The 20,527-nt window shown below is 36.3% G+C and overlaps 1 protein-coding gene across 1 annotated transcript in view; it reads right to left on the minus strand.

The window, feature by feature from the left end:
• LOC123875350 (hemicentin-1-like) overlaps positions 1-20,527 on the minus strand; it is a 293,979-nt gene that overhangs the window by 203,374 nt on the left and 70,078 nt on the right. Inside the window, exon 3 of the mRNA XM_045921127.1 lies at positions 11,195-11,226. The gene's annotated coding sequence lies outside the window, so the exon portion shown is untranslated. The remainder of the gene's footprint in view (positions 1-11,194; positions 11,227-20,527) is intronic.

Genomic DNA, 20,527 nt, shown 5'->3' on the forward strand with positions numbered 1-20,527 from the left:
GTGACAAGGGTACAACCTCATCGGAGCCTGCACGAGTCGTTTCATAACCTACCTAGCGTCAAATGCAGGTGACATTTGACGCCTGCCAGTGACGTTGAAGCGACGTTGGATTACAAGTTCCCTAACTGTCGTGAACTGTGGACACGGCCATTAAAAAGAAGCAGTTTTTCAGGCGATGGAAGATAATGGATGTCTGTCTTTAAAGTTACGAACAGATAAATCCAAAAAGCCGAGATGCCAGAGCAAAATGGCTGTCTTAATAAGTAATGATGTTGTTTATTTCGCCATTACTTGAATGTCTTCAACTTTAAGTCTAATGGCTGTTGTTTTTTTCACTGTGACTCTAATAAACTTATGACTACTTAGTATTTTTTAAGTAACCTTAAATAAAAAAAGTTTTGACGCGCTTTTTTTGTTGATAAGATTCCTTAAATCAAATCTGGACTATGAATTTATTTGCATTTGAAACACATGATATCTCACGATCGCAATCACCTCTGATTGGTTGATGCTCGCTCACTATTGGCTACAATGCATTGTTGCAACAAGAATAGAATAAATTTTGCCAACTACAACAATTGCGATTGTAATAATGATTGATACAGGTTTTACGGAATCGAGCTACAGGATGACGACTATGTCAACTTACTACTTAGCCAGTCCACGTTAAATGATTTTAGAGTAATATCCTAATGAATACAAGATATCCTGTACCAAATAGATTCACCCACATGGATTTATATCTCTGTATCTTTCATCAAAATTGGTTAAAAGAATGGGCCATGAAACAATAAGGACGGACTCCATGGACAAAAGACTGTCGCCATTATCTTATCGCCAGACTGAGGCCGTCCTACTATCGTCGGATAATCACCACGGTACAACGATAATTCCTTCCACCAGCGTGTCGTCGCGACTTTCTGTTTGTATCGAATTTGGTGGCACGGCGAGACTATGAATATATGAATACCCGGCTGAGTTTGTTGTGGGCTCTTCTCAGCCCTGGGCGCGTTTGGCACCCTCCTAGCTCTAGTTTTAAGTTTACGTAATTAATTATCACCACTAGATCATCTTACAATTCTAAAAAATTGTGACCATTAAAAGAAATACAATAGTACCTACTTTGAATAAATGATTTTGAGTTTATCGCCGCGCTACTCTCGCCCGTGAAGATATGGCGTCTTCTTAAGAGAACACACACTTTCGCATTCATAATGGATTGACCTAAAATAACAGTAGTACACGTATATAAATAGGTATTTCACCTGGTTTATAGATAAAATATAAAACTTCGGTTTTCCCAGCTCCCAGGAGTGGAAAGTGGAAACATTACGAAAGCAAAAATAACAAAACTTAAAATATTCTCATGAGCTTCAGTCTCAACTAAAAGCGGGTTTCAGAAATAAAAACACGATACCCGCTCTCCCTCACTCACTCGACGGAAACTTTAAAACAATAGAATCGGACGAAGTTGTATAATACAGTTTTAATGTTAAAGTACCTGGGGTTTTTTACACTTTTCGCGAAAAGGTGGAGAACTATTTAATTTATATAAAGACACAGGTCGTAGCTGACTTACACGACACAGCTCTCACACGGTAAAAGAATAAACATTGAAATATAAGAGGGGTCTCCCCGTCACTCGCTCCATACAAACGTAGTTCGTCTCTCATTGGAATACTAACCAATCATACTCAATGGAATTTTGTAGAAACGTTCCGGAAACTAATATCTATGCCTACGGTTTTCCAGATTTCCGTTAAAATATTCGATTTCAAAGTTACGCGGTCTTAAAAATTCACATACAAATCTTTGAGCCCCTGCAATTTTAAAACTGCATATTTTTAGAAAAATTTAAAACACCACAGGCACAGATATTAGTTTCTAGAATATGTCTGCAAAATTTCATGGAGTTTGGTTGCTTAATTGGGGCTACGATTGTATGGAGTAAGTGACGGAGAGAGCCCTGTTAAAATCGTGCTCTTACATTTTACAGTAACAACAAAATTTGCAAAAAACGTCACTACGAGTATCTAGCCACTCGATGCTTTACTTCAAGCGAGTGGCCCACGTGCTTACAGGTGCGGGCCGCTCAAGCTAGTTGTAAAGTGTGGTGGCCACTTATTTGGCAACCTCATTTGGTAGGTAGCCAGAGGGAGCCATGGCTACGTAGCCAGAGACGTTGCCATGGCGTTCCAGTGCGCTAGGTCTCTTAAGGAGAAATTAGAAAATAAAAAAGTGTGGAAACAATTACCTATTTAACATGCTAAATAGCTATTCTTTCTAAAATATGACTATCAGCAAATCGAATGGAATATTTCTAAAAACTGAAAATAAAACAAAGCCATTTAACTCAGTTTCAATTCTTTGGATTGAAACATCACAATTTGAGTTTTAAATTGGAAAAGTTTTCGAGAGTTGAAACTTTTTATTTTCCTTGAAATTGACATTTCTTAATATACATTTTTAACGAGTAACAGGCAATCAGAATAATGAAACAAAAAATTGTAACTTTGTGAGGAATTAAATATCCAAAAGTTGAAAATTTTGTTCATCTTATTTTGTTTTCTACATCTAAATATTAGTTTTAATGAATATTGATATGCGATGTTATGCGAGTCAAGATTGCACAAAAAAGAAAAGTGCGTTAAATAATTACCTAGTTATCACTTTCTATCTCCATGTTCTCAAAGGTGTGTCGAGTCTGCGGCTTAGGAGGCTTTGAGGCTCACCTACATAAGACACAATATGACGTAGAAACTAATCTACGATTTTCCGTAGTGCCGCTACGAAAGAGCCTACGTCAAAGAAAAATATCCTACTAATACTATAAACGCGAAAGTTTGTATGTATACGTATAGATGGATATGTATGGATTTTTGTAACTCTTTTACGCAAAAACTACTGGACGTATTTGGCTGAAAGCAATGGTGATAGATTAACACAAAGACTACTTTTTATCCCTGAAAATCAATGAGGTCTCACGGATTTTTGAAAATCTATATCCATGGGAACGAAATCGCGGGCATCAGCTAGTCACACTTAATATTATAAAGACGAAAGTTTGTATGTGTGTGTGTGTGTGTGTGTGTGTGTGTGTGTGTATGTTTGTTACTCCTTCACGCAAAAACTACTGGACGGTTTGGGCTGAAATTTAGAATGGAGATAGATTATACTCTGGATTAGCACATAGGTTATTTTTTATCCCGGAAAATCAAAGAGTTCCCACGGGATTTTTAAAAAACTACATCCACGCGAACGAAGTCGCGGGCATCAGCTAGTAATCTATATCTATGAACGGAAAAGCTGACTGACTATCTGATTCATTGACTGACTGATATATCAACAAACAGCTCAAACCAATGAACTGATCGGGCTATTATACCGTAGACATTTGCTAGGAAAAGATTTTTGAAAATTCAATCCCTAAAGGCGTAAAACCAGGGTTTGAAATTTGTGTAATCCACGCGAACAAAGTCACGGGCATTACCTAGTTTCAATAATAAAACGTAAAAATTAACAAGTGTAAATTAAAAATTTATAACACCCCCGACAAGTGAAGGTTACAGTAACTAGAAAAGAGCTGATAACTTTCAAACGGCTGAACCAATTTTCTTGGATTATAGCTAAGAACACTCGATCAAGCCACCTTTCAAACAAAAAAAAAATATTAAAATCGGTTCATTAGTTTAGGAGCTACGATGCCACAGACAGATACACCACGTCAAACTTATAACACCCCTCTTTTTGGGTCGGGGGTTAAAAAGAGTCGAATCTTATTAACAGTGGAATTAAGTATTTAATAAAGCCTTTGTTTACTTGAAACAAACAATTTCAGGGGGCGGTAAACATCCAGTTTATTTTCGGTACGAGAGTTTATTTCAATATTTTAGTGCTCGGCCTCTAAACCTACATTCATAAAGTGAATAATGAAAAAATTCATTAGCCTCTCAGAGATGTACTCGGCCTTTGTCTTATCATTAAGTCTGATTGTCTTTCGGGAAATTTTTGGGACAGCGATTTTTAATTCTTATATTTTTCGAGTACGAGTAGTACTAAACTTATCTAATGATATTTTTTAGGGTCCGTAAAACCTACGTACGGGACCCTATTACTAAGCGTCCGCTGCCCGTCCGTCCGTCTGTCTGGCAGCAGGCTGTGTCTCGGGAACCATAATAGATAGAGAGTTGAAATTTTCACCAAATGTGTATTTATTTCTATTGTCCCTATAACAACAAACAAGTGTAAGTTAAAAATTTATAACACCCCCAATAAGTGAAGGTTACAGTAACTAGAAAAGAGTTGATAACTTTCAAACGGCTGAACCGATTTTCTTGGATTATAGCTAAGAACACTCTCGATCAAGCCACCTTTCAAACAAAAAAAAACTAAACTAAAATCGGTTCATTAGTTTAGGAGCTACAATGCCACAGACCGATAAAGAGATACACCACGTCAAACTTATAACACTCCTCTTTTTGGGTCGGGGGTTAATAATGACAAAGTGGCCGCAATAAAAATTAAAAAGTGTTGTTTCTTGTACAAGCGAAACCATTTGTGTGCGAATCCAACTCACACTTGGCCAATTTCTTAAAGAAACGCTTGTATTAAAACTAAACTAATAGGATTGTTAAGTTCATAAATTGATTCATATTTCATATTACCTACTTTTACCTTTTTCTTTTTCTTTATTAATTATGACTAATTAGTACTTTTATTTTATTTTAAGACATTTTTGTTCATTGTAAACTTTTTATTGTTTAATAATACTTAATTATAATTTTTAATTTCTTTTGGCACAAGTTGTGACACCTAATTAATAAGTTATGTATCTAATAACGTGTGTGTGTGTATTTATAGATTTAAGAATGTATTGATATTATAATTTTCTGGTGTCCTAATAAATAAATAAATAAATAAACTTGCGAAGAATGTGCGTTTGGACCCAGCTTCAACCCGAAAGATCCTTAACTTTCTTATTTGGGATAAATCTGTTAATTTGCGGTAATGTGGGCGAGTTAGTATAGTTGGTCGTTCTATCAAAGGAGGCCAGTACACCTCATATTTCATTGATCAAAGCTATAAAAGGCTGCCCACTTACGGACTTTGTCGATGTTTCGATTAAATTTTCATGTAATAACAAAACACAATTCTATTAGGGTTCCGTATCTCATAAGGAAAAAAAGGAACCCTTATAGGATCACTTCGTTATCTGTCTGTCTGCCTGACTGTCTATACGTCTGCTGTCTGTCGCGTCTATCAAGAAACCTATAGAGTACTTCTCGTTGACCTAGTATCATGAAACTTGGCAAGTAGGTAGGTCTTATAGCACAAGTAAAGGAAACAATCCGAAAACCACGAAATTGTGGTCACATCACAAAAAAATCTGTTCATGGACAAATATAATTAGTAAGCATTTTCATCTTTCAGAGTAAGATTAATATACTAAGTGGGGTATCATATGAAAGGGTTTTACGTGTACATTCTTAAACATTATACGCGTGTTGTACCTACTTATTCAAAGTTGGTTAAATATACAACATTGTTATACATGAAGTGCCTGAAAATGGCTTTGAACATCAGCCTGCTACGTTTCAGCGCAAATGACTTTACAAGGCCGATGTATAAGTGCTGAAGTCGTGCAAAATCTAGGTTACGTAGAAGCTAGCTGCCTACAACAAAATAGTTAGCTGCCTATTTAAATATCTTCTAACTTATATATAGAAACCGTCATAGCCTAGTGGTTATGAGACGTCCGCCTATTTGGGAAGTTGGGGGTTCGATCCCGACCTCTAACTTTTCGGAACTATTATGTGGTCAAGAATTACTTGCTTTTACCGTGAAGAAAAACACCGTGAGGTAACCTGCATGCCTGAGCGTTCTCCGTAATGGCCTCAAAGGTGTATTAAGTCCTCACTTGGTCAGTTGGTGTCCATGGCCAAACTTTCTGATTCTGAGAAAAGGCCCATTCTCAGTAGTGAGCTGGAATGGCGATGGGTTGATAATGATGATGATGATGGACTTAACTAATGTTAATAGTTTTAATTTACAAATAAACAATTATGATATTCTAATTTTTCACGATTACTACAACTAATTTGAAAATCTAAAAAAAAAAACCATTGTTATTTTCATAATTTAAAGTTTTCATTTCTATCGGAAATCCCCACTGACTGCCAATTTTTAAAATGAAAATAATAGGTATATAAAACGAAAAGGTAACTGACTGACTGACTGACACAGTTCAAACCACTGCACGGATCGAGCTGTTTGGCATGCAGACAGCTAATATTATGACGTAGACATCCGTTAAGAAAGGAATTTTGAAAATTCAACCCCTAAGGGGGAAAAATAGGGGTTAAAATTAGAGTAGTCCACGTGGAAGTCGTGGGCATAAGTTAGTTATTATTAAAATGATTCATTACCAACCGACTAGGAAAATAAAGCAAACTTCTTTCTTATATAAATTGGCCTGAAAGCAACTTACGGTAAGAAAGGTTGTTAATACTGAACAATGGGAATCAATTTCAGCACCACTGAACAATCTAAAAAGTTCATCAAACACTGAAAAGTACCAGCAAGCGATGTTTTAGGGTTCCGTACCTCTAAATGTAAAAATTAAATCCTATTAAGGTCACTTTGTTGTTTCTTCATCTGTCTGTTGATAAAAATCTTTTAAACGATTTAACTGTACGGCCGGCCTCAGAATTGGAGTAGCAATTCCGCGTAAGTATTGCATCAAAAACTAGTCGCACTTATGACATTTTTAGTGTTCAAACCTCAAGACAGACAATAAAGTGATCCTATAAGGGTTCCGTTTTTCCTTTTGAGGTACGGAACCTTAAAAACCGGTCAAGTGCTAGTCGGACTCGCACACGAATGGTTCCGTACCATCGCACAAGAAATTTCAAATCATTATCTATGATAAAAAATCGCTCCAATAGCTTAATAACAGTTACAGTTTATTAGTTTTGTGGTGTAATCGCATTTCACGGTTTACGGATTTTCTCCTTTACTTGTGCTAGTTCGCTCTGTTTGTGCTATATGACATTGCTACCTGTCAATTTTCATAATTCTAAGGTACCTACCCTATAGGCTCTGATTCCCTTGAATTGACAGACACAACAGACAGACAGACAACAAAGTGATCCTATAAGAGATCCTTTTTTCTTTTGAGGTATGGAACCCTAATTATACTAAGGGATTGTTATGACAAGGCCAAGCTCTTTCAGTAATAAAAACAAACTATTTGCCCCGCGACTCGGTTTCTTCATTAAAACTCAATTTCTATTCGGTGTAATTCCTTTGCGGGCAATGTTCAAGTTTTCATAACAGCAAACTTTGCCAACCTTTGTTACAACTTCGGGGGCATTGAAAAGGTAAGGCTTTAGGTTTAATCTATTGTTTTAATGTATATTGTAAGTAATGTATTTTAAAAGATAACTAACTAAGTGACCTAGATGTCTGAATGTCAGATAAGGTTTTTTTTAACCCCCGACCCAAAAAGAGGGGTGTTATAAGTTTGACGTGTGTATCTGTGTATCTGTCTGTGGCATCGTAGCTCCTAAGCTAATGAACCGATTTTAATTTAGTTTTTTTTTTGTTTGAAAGGTGGCGTGTTCTTAGCTATAATCCAAGAAAATCGGTTCAGCCGTTTGAAAGTTATCAGCTCTTTTCTAGTTCTTACTGTAACCATCACTTGTCGGGGGTGTTATAAATTTTTAATTTACACTTGTTTCATCATTTGAATACGAAGCCAAAATTTTCAGCTTTAATTTTACCCACAAACAAGTCCATAAAACTTTCCAATTCACTCACCAACAAAATTTAAATTCAGATCCAAATCTGAATTAAAAAAAAACAAAACACATCTTAAGGGCAAGTTGGAAAGTGAAGCCTCTTTACAGGGAACATGAAATTTTAATAAGAAAAACAAACTCAACCTTTGTTTCAACAGGGTCGCGCATAAATATTAATATAGTCTTCTTTTCGAGAGTTAAATTTGTTTGAGTAGTATTTTGAACCGTCTTATAATAAACAAGATTATTTTTCTTTCCCTTTTTTTTTATTCACTATAGGTAAGCGCTTGACCACAATCACACCTGATGGAAAGTGATGATGTGGTCTAAGATGGGACGCGTTTACCTAGAAGGTGCCTATTCACTCTTGTTTTAAAGATACCCGGATTGTAATTGGTAGGAATGCACTGCTGGACAGTGGGAATTTTCTAAATTGTCTCTGGCCTGATCTGGTGGGCTACGGCCGTGACTAGTTACCACCCTACCTATAAAGCCGTACCGCCAAGCTTTTCGGCGTTTCGGTATGATGCCGTGTAGAAACCAAGCATGGGAAATTGACATGCCTCTTCCAAATTAGCCCACTTTGCCACCATGTGAGATAGAAGTTAGGGGCTAACTTGCATCGGGATTAATATTTAAAAAAACCGACCAAGTGCGAGTCAGACTCGCGCACTGAGGGTTCCGTTTTCTTGCACGATAAATCAAAAACTATTATTATACATAAAAATAAGTAAAAATCTGTTTTAGGATGTACAGGTAGAGCCCTTTCATATGATACCCCACTTGGTATAGTTATCTTATTTTGAGAATTGAAGCACATTTTAATTTTTTTTTAAATTATGTAACCACAAATTCGCGGTTTTCAGATTTATTCCTGTACTTGTGCTATAAGACCTACCTACCTACCAAATTTCATGATTCTAGGTCAACGGGAAGTACCCTATAGGTTTCTTGACAGACACGACGGACGGATAGACAGACAACAAAGTGATCCTATAAGGGTTCCGTTTTTCCTTTTGAGGTACAGAGCCCTAAAAAATACTTATTTTTTCATACAATGTAAGCACCATTAAAATATCGAAGCTTTAATTCCAACAAGTACCTGCGGAATTGCAAATGATGTGCAATACACATCATCAGTCAGTCAATATACAATTAAATTTCGCATTCAATGAGACCGGCCAATTACTTGCAGAGTTCAGTAATTCCAAATGTAAATTACCAATTTGGGCAAACGCGACGATTTCCCAACTACCGGTGTTATAGAAAATTTATTCCCCTCTTCAATATTCAACAGATCGGAAATCCGAAGTTTATTAGGACGAAAAATGATGACCAATTTTATTCAAGTTTCGATGACAGCCTTATCGATATTCATTTTGTGATATTTACATTTTGTTCAATTAATTTGATGGAGATTGATTTTTTTAGTACAGTGTAAACTCGAGTCTCTTGATTGGGAGGAACGATATACCTAGTTCTTTTCGGATTATCTGTATACTATAAAAAAAGGACAAGCTAACTGACTGACTAATCTATCAATGCATAGCTCAAACTACTGGGCTGATAGGGCTGAAATTTGGCATGCAGATAGCAATTAATATGACGTAGACATCCGCTAAGAAAGGATTTTTGAAAAATTCTATCCCTAAGCGGGTACAACAGTTGTACCCTATTCAAACCCCTGTTACAGGGGTATAACAATCTATAAGAACAAGGCAGTTTTAGCACCTGGGCGTGTGCGACCTTTAGCTCGCATATATCAAATTTTTTTTTGGTTTCTGACAGTTTATGAAAAAAACTATTGTTGAAGACAAATAATCGCACAAGCTTTTAGCAACTGGAGCTGGTAACTAAACTCTATTTTTAACCCCCGACCCAAAAAGAGGGGTGTTGTAAGTTTGACGTGTTTATCTGTGTATCTGTCTGTGGCACCGTGACCGTAGCGCCTAAACGAATGAACCGATTTTGATTTAGTTTGTTTTGTTTGAAAGGTGGCTTGATCGAGAGTGTTCTTAGCTATAATCCAAGAAAATCAGAGGTTTTTGTGTCTGGCACAACGGGCGTTGAAGTGCACCAGGCACTTTTCAGAGCTATATGCAATTGGAGAGCTAAGCGATGCAGTGTGATAGAGACGGTTGTTATTTTTTTTATCTATTTTCCATGAAAGCAATCAAGCGATTTAGTCTCGCAACTTTCCCTTTTAAGAGTAACTTAAAAGGAGACTTAATTAATTATTAATTTGTCAACTTTCCAACGATTTGAAATTTGAAAATATTATTTACCTACCCAAATTATTTTCAATCTCAGAATTAATTTTATATTACCAGCCACCGCTATATAATTCTTTATCAAAGCTATCCGTCTGATTTGAACGTAAATGATTTAGATTTTTTTCTTAACTGTGAAGAAACATACCTATTATTAGGTATGGTTTAGGGTTTAGGAACTTACATTCAGGATTTCAACAGCTACGTAGGTATGTAATATCAATGTTATCACTCGTATTTCAACAGATGGGTAAAAGAAGTTTAAATCCTATTTTACCCCCTTAAAACCTGCATGGCTGAGAATTTTTCATAATTTTCTCAAAAGTGTATGAAGTCTGCTAATCCGCACTCGGTGGACTGTAACATGGCCTAAACCCTAATCATTCTGAGAGGAGACTCAATCAAGAGAACGATGATCATGATAATGATCATAATTATTACGTCAATTCATTTCCAACTATATAGGTAAATAGCTATGGAAATAGTTTTGTATGAACATAGAGCATTTAGTGAAACTCATTTTGGGGTATTCTATCAAAGGGCCAGGGTAAAAACTGGGCATTTGGGGTAACTTTCCCTAATTAAGTCCGTCAGTAGTTCACCAAGCATAAGTAATTTGGAGTTTTTGCGGCCCCATTCTCTGGGACCCTCGGATGGGGGGCTAATTGTTCAGGGGTCCAAGGGTGCTTGTGATAAGTTGGTTACAGAAATATACCCTTTTGATTTGTGACTTACGATTTTCATAAAGGCCTAATTAACATTTCAATAAGTTACAGTAGAGAAAATTATTTCTCAAGTACGACAAAAACTTCCTTTAAAATTAACTTTTTCTGATAATATTTTATACAATGTTATGATAAATTTTGGTCTGGTCTGGTGGGAGGCTTCGGCCGTGGCTAGTTACTATCCTACTGACAAAGCCGTGCCTCCAAGCGATTTAGCGTTCCAGTATGATGCCGTGTAGAAACGTTTTTCAAACTATGTGCCCTGGTCATTGCCAGATCAGCTTAGCAACCCGTTGAACTATGTCAGTTACTCTGGTTCTCCTGCGGATCTCCTCATTTGATCACGTAGAGTAAGCCAGGTATGAAACGCCTTTTTTTAAAGTGGGTTATTGCAACTTACATTTCTACATTATGATGAACATCTTCATCCACCTGAAACAAAAATTAAGTGGAATTAATCATCACACAACAAAAAGACATTTTATTTTATTTTTTGTTCAGATACAAGTTAGCTCTTGACTGAAATCTCACCTGGTGGCAAGTGACGAAGCAGTCTAAGATGGAAGCCTAACCTGAAAGGGGTAGAGCAGATCAAACTCCGGACTTTCCAAATAGCCGACGTCTTATTAACCACTGAACCATCACCGCTTTTTTTTTTGCTGTCTAACCTAAATTATAAAGATAATAATCAACATGTTATTTGGAAACTTTTTTTTAAGGTAAAGGAATGTTGAAATTAAGTTGCAAAGCAGGCATTTGTATTGACTTAGTAATTAAATATGATTAAATCCCGAAAAACCTTGGAAAATTGAAATCAAATTTCAAAATTTCCTTGAATAAATTTGGTCGCTCCCAAAGTAGGTATCATTCATGAATTCGTAATATTGTATTTGCGCAGGACAGAAATATAATTTTTTTGGTCGCCATAAACTCATGGATGTAAATATAATTTAAAAAGTTAAATTGTTTTTCCTTCAATTTTCTTTTTCGCGCGAAAGCCTTACTTTCGTCTCCCGTGGCGACGCGAATAATTTAAATGGATGATTCCGTTTCATACAAAATTATAAAAGAGTTTTCTGTTTAATTTTTAATGCGGTATTAAGGGTCAAGGCACATTGCCGCAAAATTAAAGTGGCTCAAGAGTTAATTCTAAGGCCCGGAGATTCTAAAGTTAGAGGTGCGTGCCCGGGATCGAACCCCCGACCTGCAATTAGAAGGCGGACGCCCTAACCACTAGGCTATCACAGCTTATTAGAAGGTATATCTACACAGTAGCTTTGTTTAATATTCGAATGAACTATAAACCACGTTTATCTGGAGTTCGCCACGAATAAACTCCTCGGAATAATATGGAAGGAAAAAGCGATAGCAAACTTAATTTACGACGCTTTCAGGCATTTTCCTGAGCATTTTCCCTATGGCGTCTATTATTAAACTATTTTATTTAGAAAAATGCACCGCGCCCTTATTCAATAAGGAGGGACGTAACTTATTGGTTATGAAGACCGGTCGGCCATTTTGAGAGAATTTAGTACGTTAATATTTCTATCTATATACCTATTACCTAATATTATAAAGAGGTTTTAGTTAAATAGTGTAAATATATTATATTAATAGTACAAGATAAAGTTAAAAACTAAAACCCGACTGCGATCGTCTTAATAAACGCTGAAATATTAGAGTAAAATTGTTTTTCTGTCGCTTGGTATATATTAATGTTGTAGTAGATTTATATTTTATGAACTCAAAATTTTCTTCTCCTTCATTTGACATCCCACTCAATACAAAAGCAAAATAATATTTTGGAAACCCCTATTTTTTTAATATAACATCCGTCAGGTTATTTTTTACCCGACTGCGGCAAAGCTAAAAGGAAGGGTTATGATTTTAGCAGTCTATGTAATGTATATATGTATGTATGTTTGTATCCAGATTCTGTGTGTTCCACCGTAGTGCCTAAACTACTGGGCCGATTTTGATGATTGAGGTGTCAATTCATTCGTTGTAAAGGTCCGGGTGACATAGACTATATTTTTTACGCAGATACGCTATAATACATAGGCAGACAGACAGACAAAGAAGCGATCTTATGAGGGTTCCTTTTTCCCTGTTGAGCCACGGGGCCCTAAAACAGAACCATATTACTCTTTCATGTAATCTGCGATTATCAAGTAGTTCAAATGAAATCTGACTAGCTTACGCACTTTAGCTGTAACATGAAACATTATAATCATAATAAACGTCCCACATCAAAAATGTTTTAGGTTTTCAGTAAGAGCACTGTAATATTGTATTGTCTCTGTTATCTCTTATATATTATTTCTATCTTTTATGCTCGTATTTAGGTAGGATGGTTTCATTTTCTCCGAAATAAAGCCTTTAGCTAGAAAATGGAATGTTGGTATTTTCTTTACTATGATAACTTCATAACATCTTCCAAACAAAGCTCGCTATTTCAACAGTAACCCTGTTTGAAATGTACCCCTATTTAGAACATGAACGGTTGATACTCGGTAAAATATACCCTTCACCATTTTTGACCTCTATAAGGAGGTTCATCAGTAGATAGATAGATAGAAACACTTTATTGCACACAAAAACACGTGTAAAGGATCACAACACAGAGAGAAGAAAACAGAAAAAACAATTGTGTGCAAAGGCGGCCATATTGCTTGGAGCAATCTCTACCAGGCAATCTTTGCTAAAAGGAGAAGTTCTAGGGTTGGATAGTACCAAGTCGCAAGGAATTTTTTAAAAAGATTTATATATATACTAATAAACATTAAAAAAAGTAATTGTATATATATAATATATAATTAGTTTCATTTTTACCCGACTAAGGCCCCAAAAGGAGGGTTATGGTTTTAGCAGTCTATGTATGTTGGTATGTATGTATGTAGGTTTGTATTTATGTGTGTTCCACCGCAGCGAATAAACTACTGAGCCGATTTTGATGAATGAGGAACTATTTTTGCTCAGGCTGCAGAAATACATGGATGTCGTGACAAAGGTATTAGCTCAGTAGCTAATTCGCACGGCACATTACCATACTAATTCTCCGCAGTTTGCACTCGGGTAGTCTTGTTATTTTGTGGATGGGATGGAGTCCTATTATATGAACTATTGCTAAATAAACAACTTGTTTGAATGTGCAGATAGAATAACAGTCGTTTTTTTTAGCGTTGTTGGCGCTATAGGCGCACGTTCGGGAAATTGACTTATTACAATCGTTTGATTGGTTTGATTCTTATAAAAAGAGAATTCGAAATAATGGTAATTAAAATTACTTGTGCTTACACTTTTAGATAAACATATTCAACGGCACGGGTACCTTCAAGACAAGAGTGAATAAGCATCTTCTAGGCAAGTGCGCTCCATTATGGGATGCATCATCACTTGCTAGCAGGTCTGCCAAGCGCTAATGTACGCATCAAAAAAACGCAAGAGAGTATTTAGAACTATTATTCTGTATTCAGACAAAGGTATTAGCTCAGTAACTAATTCGCACGGCACATTACCATACTAATGCCTCGAAGTTTACACTCGGGTAGTCTTGTTATTTTGCGGATGGAATGGAGTCTTTAGCTTTCAGCTTTTTAATCTTATTATTTGGACTTCTGCTAAATGAACTTCCAATTAATTCAATATCTATTAATAGGTCTTCTAAGGGGTGTTTTTAGATGTAACTGTGATAAAATTTTAGCTTATGAGGCTCTGGTCGTAAAAATTGAAACTATCTAGTACTTGATCCATCTCCAAAAGATTTAAATGGAATATTATGACGGTACACCCTTTAAAAAAATTGGCACGGACTGTCAGTAGAAATGAAATCTTAAAACTATGAAATAACAGTATTTTTTTTTTGAGTTTCAATTTATTTGTAGTAGGTACTTTTCAAAAATTACAATCAAGTCTACTTTTGTCCCGGAAAATCAGTGAGTTCCAGCAGGATTTTTAAAAACCTAATTCCACGTGGGCGATTTATAGGGCATCATCTACATATGTGGTATAGAGACAGATTACATACCGTAGGCGGATATAGGCTACTTTTTACCTCAAAAAATCGAAAAAAATCCTGGGATCAAAAATCTAAATCCACACGAAGTCATGAACATCATCTTGTTACGCTCATCACGCTAGACATGCTAATTTATTATAAGGGGAAATTTGTATGTATGTGTGTGTGTGTGTCTGTTACTCTTTCACGTAAAACTTCTGGACGGATATGGCTGTGGAATGGCGATAGATTAATTGGATTAGCACATAGGCTACTATTTATCTCGTAAAATCAAAGAGTTTCCTTGGGATTTTAAAAACTTATATCAGGCGAATGAAGTCGCGGGTATCGCGTAGTCTTAAATAATTTAAATATAAATAAATATCAATTTGGAAAACAACTGGGAAAGCGTTTTAAAATGAAATGGCCACTGCTTTTATCTGGATGGCCTGTTCAAATAAAGCAAAATACAATTTATTCGGAATAGGCGTTTTGGGGATACATTTATTTAAATGAATTGCCAACAATGATGTTTTATGTGTTTGAGGAGGCTACTGTGTGCTTAGCACGAGTTTTACAACACACCAACGTTGGTAGAGTTCGAAAGTCAAAACACTTCAGCGAAGGGTGACCAATCAACGCTGAGCTATGCTGCGCTGTGGTGTGCTATGCTCTATCGTTCCTTATCTATACTTCAATACAAATATTATGAAGAGGTGAAGTTTGTAGGTGTTTAAGTTTGTTTGTAGGAAGTAATCTCTGGAACACTGAATTTTTTTAACTCTTTCACGAGTAGAAAGCTTCATTATTTTTGAGTGACATAGGCTATGTTTTATTTTCAAAAAAATAAAAATCTCGACGAAAATTATTGTAATAAGCCAGTAGCCACCCATGCAGAGCCGGAGCGGGTCGTTAAAAGACAAAGCCAGCTGCGCTGTGCTTGGTATAGCTGTGTTGTATGTTATTGCCATTCGATATCGAATTCTATCAACGTTGTTAAATGTCATACTCATACTAAGCAAACTGGTTTTTTTTTAAGATTCGACAACTGAAAGGCTTTGAGAGTAAGCCTCTGTCTACACAGCATTAACACCGCACATTTTTAGGGTTCCGTTCCCGAAGAGTGCCAACGGGACCCTATTACTAAACCTCCGCTGTCCGTCCGTCCGTCCGTCCGTCTGTCAGCGGCTTGTATCACGTGAACCGTAAGAGAATTGAAATTTTCACAGTATTTCTTTTGCCGCAAATAACATTTCAAAATTACAGCCATGAAAATTAAAACAAAAGTGTTACTTCTTGTACGATATCAATTGTTTAGTACAATGACTTTCTAAGCAAGGACATCGCACTGGCGCGCAAAACAAGGGACCAAGTAAGTGTGCTTATACTCGGTGTAAGCACACTTTCTTCATTAGTCGCATGTTGACTGCTAAGCTGTCAAGATGCCTAAATGCGCGATCAAAAAGTGCCGAAATAATACGTTAACGACGCAGAAAAGAGATGGTGTGACTTACCACCGGTAAGTTAATTTTATTTACGTAAGATAACATGCGAAAAAGTGTAAAATACTTAGTAAAACCATTGAAAACACTAGAAATATCTAAAATTATTTACAATGTTCCCATTCCTTTCTCTCACGCACATCGGAAAGAGACAGATGGAAGGGCGCGTCACGAATGTCGGAAAAACAAAACTGTGGAGTAGCTTTTTTTTTGTTCAATGTAAAATCTATTGGCCATTATTGTATCACATTTATTTTATTATCTTTTGACGACCTCCGGTGCGCAGTGGTAGCGCGGTGGATTTGTATGACGAGGGTCCCGGGTTCGATTCCCGGCTGGGCCGATTGAGATTTGCTTAATTGGTTTAGGTCGGCTGGTGGGAGGCCTTTGGCCGTGGCTACTTACCACTCTACCGCCAAGCGATTTAACGTTCCGGTACGATGCCATATAGAAACATCTATAACGGGTATGGATTTTACCCCACCCCTACAAGTTAGCCCGCTACTACCGTAGACTGTATCATCACTTTCCACCAGGTGTGATTGCAATCTAGGGCTTTTAATTTTTTTTTTAATATAAATCATCCCACGTAAAACCATATACATATAACTAGTAGGGCGCGTGAGTTCGCGGCCCGCAAGCGGACCGCAATTTTTCTGCTCATCAAGTTGAATTTAGGGTCCTGATCATTTTTTGCCAAGAAACCACTCTTCCATCTTTTATAATCTTCGAGATAGACACCGGCGAAATTTGTATGGCCGCCATATTGAATCCGCCATTTTGATTTTATTTTTCAGCTCCCTGTCTATTGGATGAAGTTCTGAGTTATTGAAGATAGGTGGGGGGTGCTCGAACAAATGTGTTCGAGCACCCCCCACCTATCTTTAATACCCTGACCGTGCTCCTCACCGAAATCCTCAATCATCAGCTCTATCCATATTTTTCCTCCGAATCATTTTTTGTCCTCTATACGAAACTATCGGTAAAAAAAAAACATACAAAGAGGTGATCAAATGAGTCAGTCAGTCAGTCAGTCAGTCAGTCAGTCAGTCAGTGAATCAGCACGAGCAGATGTAATATAATAGTTATATAGTATAGATATAGTATAATAGTTTCATATTTACAAAAACGAAAAATCTCTCAAAGAAATAACAAAAATTAATAGTGCTACACTACTCCATTCCTTTTTTGTTCAAGTTTGCTTCTAAAATCACCTTATGAAGCTTCGAGTGCAATAATCGATTTACATTGCGGCTTAATCACTGAGGTTAGTTTACAGGACTTGAATGTTAGCAGGAATGTATAAATGGAGCAGTTGAAGCTACATAAAGTGAATTTAGAAACGTGTGCCATGTTTTGGCTCTTGTGTTGTATGCCACGATGTGTCCATATGCTTAGAAAGTCATTGGTTTAGTACCAGCGTCTCTACGACAAACAAAACAAAAATGTAACTCGGACAGATTTATATTTTTTTTTCAAAACAAAAATGAACATTAATTTCTGAGGTAATAATCGAGTTTTTCACTAAATTATTAGATAGATTAACATCTATTTTTAATTGTTGTTATTAAAGTGAAAACATACGTTTTCAAATAGTGCCAGTTTCTTTCTATTCTAAGCCAGTCATTTTATCGACTTTAGAAATAGATCAAAAATTAATTTAATGATAAAATCATTTGATATCAAACCAGAGTACTTTTTCATAGTAAAACAAAAAGGAATAGAAATAAAATAGAAAGGATTTTATTGGAATAATTTTTTACAAGTAACTTTTACTTGTAAAAATATGCTAGATTCAAAAGTACTTGTAAAACTAGTTCGGAATACCTAAACTTAACTTTTTATATACAGGTATACTTTAAGTTCTTTAGTAAACATAATATGTATTTTAAATAAGTAAAGTTTCCATCAAAATTATGTTCATCTCGAAATATTTATAAACGGTATTCGTTTAATGAATTTATTAGTTTTTATACGCAGTTCTCTCAATGATAAAATTGATACAACGAAATGAGCTCCATAATGGAGAAAATTTTAAATACGGTTTCCAGTTTTCGAATTAACTGGAAGTATTAATGAAACTAACAATAACATCAGCTGTTGTGTGAAAATAAGTCCCTTCCGTAAATATAATAAGCATTATTTTTTTATTAGACAGAACATGAGAAATTTTCTGAAATCAATGCATTTATTATAAATACAAAGTGTAAATACGAAAGTGTGTTCATTTGTTGGTTTGTCGTTCAATTACGCCTCAATTAAGCTATGGATTGACGTGATTTTAGATATAGTTAAAGATCTGGAAAGTGTCATAGGCTTCTTTCAATCCCGGAAAATTAAGGAGTTCTCACAGGATCGCGGTCATCAGCTTGTCGGCTAGTACAGAATTAACAGATGAATTTTTATCTCGGAAAATCATACAACTTAATATTATAAAAGCGAAAGTTTGTGTGTATATGTGTATGTTTGTTATTCTTTCACGCAAAAACTACCGCCCGGATTTGGCTGAACTTTAGAATAGAAATATGTAGATTGTATTGATTAACTCGGGGGTCACCTTTTATCAAGAAAAATTAAACACTTTCTACGGGATTTTTAAAAATCCTATATGCACGCGAGCTATATAGTCGCGGGCATTACCTAGTGATCTAAATATAATTTGAAAAACGCGCGTTTCTAAACGCCAAACAGACGACAATTCGAAAAACGCGCGATTCTAAACGCCAAACAGACGACAATTCGAAAAACGCGCGTTTCTAAACGCCAAACAGACGACAATTCGAAAAACGCGCGTTTCTAAACGCCAAACAGACGCAGTATGTTTACAAAACTGCCGCGTGTGGTCACGAGTTGGTATCTCGTCCACGATTAGAATCGGACCTCGAGCGGTTAATCGATTGGTCGAATTACACGGAAGCCTATCAGATAACATTTATTGAACATTACCCGAACACTTATTGAGTTATTAAAGCTTTCAAGATAGGCTTGAGGAATATTGAGGGGGTTTGAGTAGTTTGTATTAGTTAACTACTTACTTAAATAGTGTGTATTCAAGTATGTTTATGAGACCCAGGCACGTTTCTAGGGTTCAGTACCTCAAAAGGAAAAACGGAACCCTTATAGGATCACTTTGTTGTCTGTCCGGCCGTCCGTCCGTCGTGTCTGTCAAGAAAACCTATAGGGTACTTTTCGTTGACCTAGAATCATAAAAGTTGGTAGGTCTTATAGCACAAGTAAAGAAATAAATCCAAAAACCGTGGATTTGTGGTTACATCATTAAAAAAAATTAAAAAAAATTCAAAGTAAGATAACTATACCAAGTGGGTATCATATGAAAGGGCTTCACTTGTTCATTCTAAAACAGAATTTTATTTACTTTTATGAATAATAGTTTTTGATTAATCGTGCAAAATGTCAAAAAAATACTCGAGCACCCTCGGTGCGCGAATCCGACTCGCACTTGGCCGGTTTTTTAGGGTTCCGCCAACAGGACCCTATTACCAAGCCTCTGCTGTCCGTGCGCACATCTGTCTGTCTGTTCAATAAACAATAAATAAAAACCCATTTATTCCTATATCTATAAAAAAATATAAATAAAATAAAAATGTGTGTTTATGAGTTATGGGCCCTTCTCGGGTAAAGGCCTCCTCAAACTTCTACCATTGCTCTCTCTCCTTACGAAGACCCATCCAGTTTTTGCCTGCTGTTTTTGTGATGCCATCAGTCCACCGCGACCGTTTTAGTCTGTCTGTTAGCGGGCTGTATCTCATGAACTGTGATAGGTAGAAAGTCGAAATTTTCACAGTGTGCTTTTCTATTGCCGCTATAACAACAAGTTAATAATAAAAATAGCAAAACAGCCGCCATGTAAATCAAAAAATATAATAAGTACTACTACGGAAACCTTCGGGCGACGTTTGTTGGATAGAGATTTCAATCCCAAACAAAAAAGAAAACATTTCATATTTCAGAGATACGAATATGACTGAAACAAACAAACCACGGCATTATTCCGGCAATAAAACCTTCCGGAATTCCGATATAAGGAATGGGTGGATTTGGCAGAGCGTAAAAAGTTACGACCCGGCAGCATCCCTCCTGATCAAAGAGTTCGCGTAATCTTGCGAAGCTGAATAAACCTTGCCTTCTCCTGGGTGACTTTATACGGAAATATGATAAAATCTCAGGTGTCGCTCGTTTTTCCTATCTTGCAATAAAAAAACGGCCAAGTGCG

Source organism: Maniola jurtina, chromosome 19 (genome assembly GCF_905333055.1).
Source record: "Maniola jurtina chromosome 19, ilManJurt1.1, whole genome shotgun sequence".
Classification (NCBI taxonomy): domain Eukaryota; kingdom Metazoa; phylum Arthropoda; class Insecta; order Lepidoptera; family Nymphalidae; genus Maniola; species Maniola jurtina.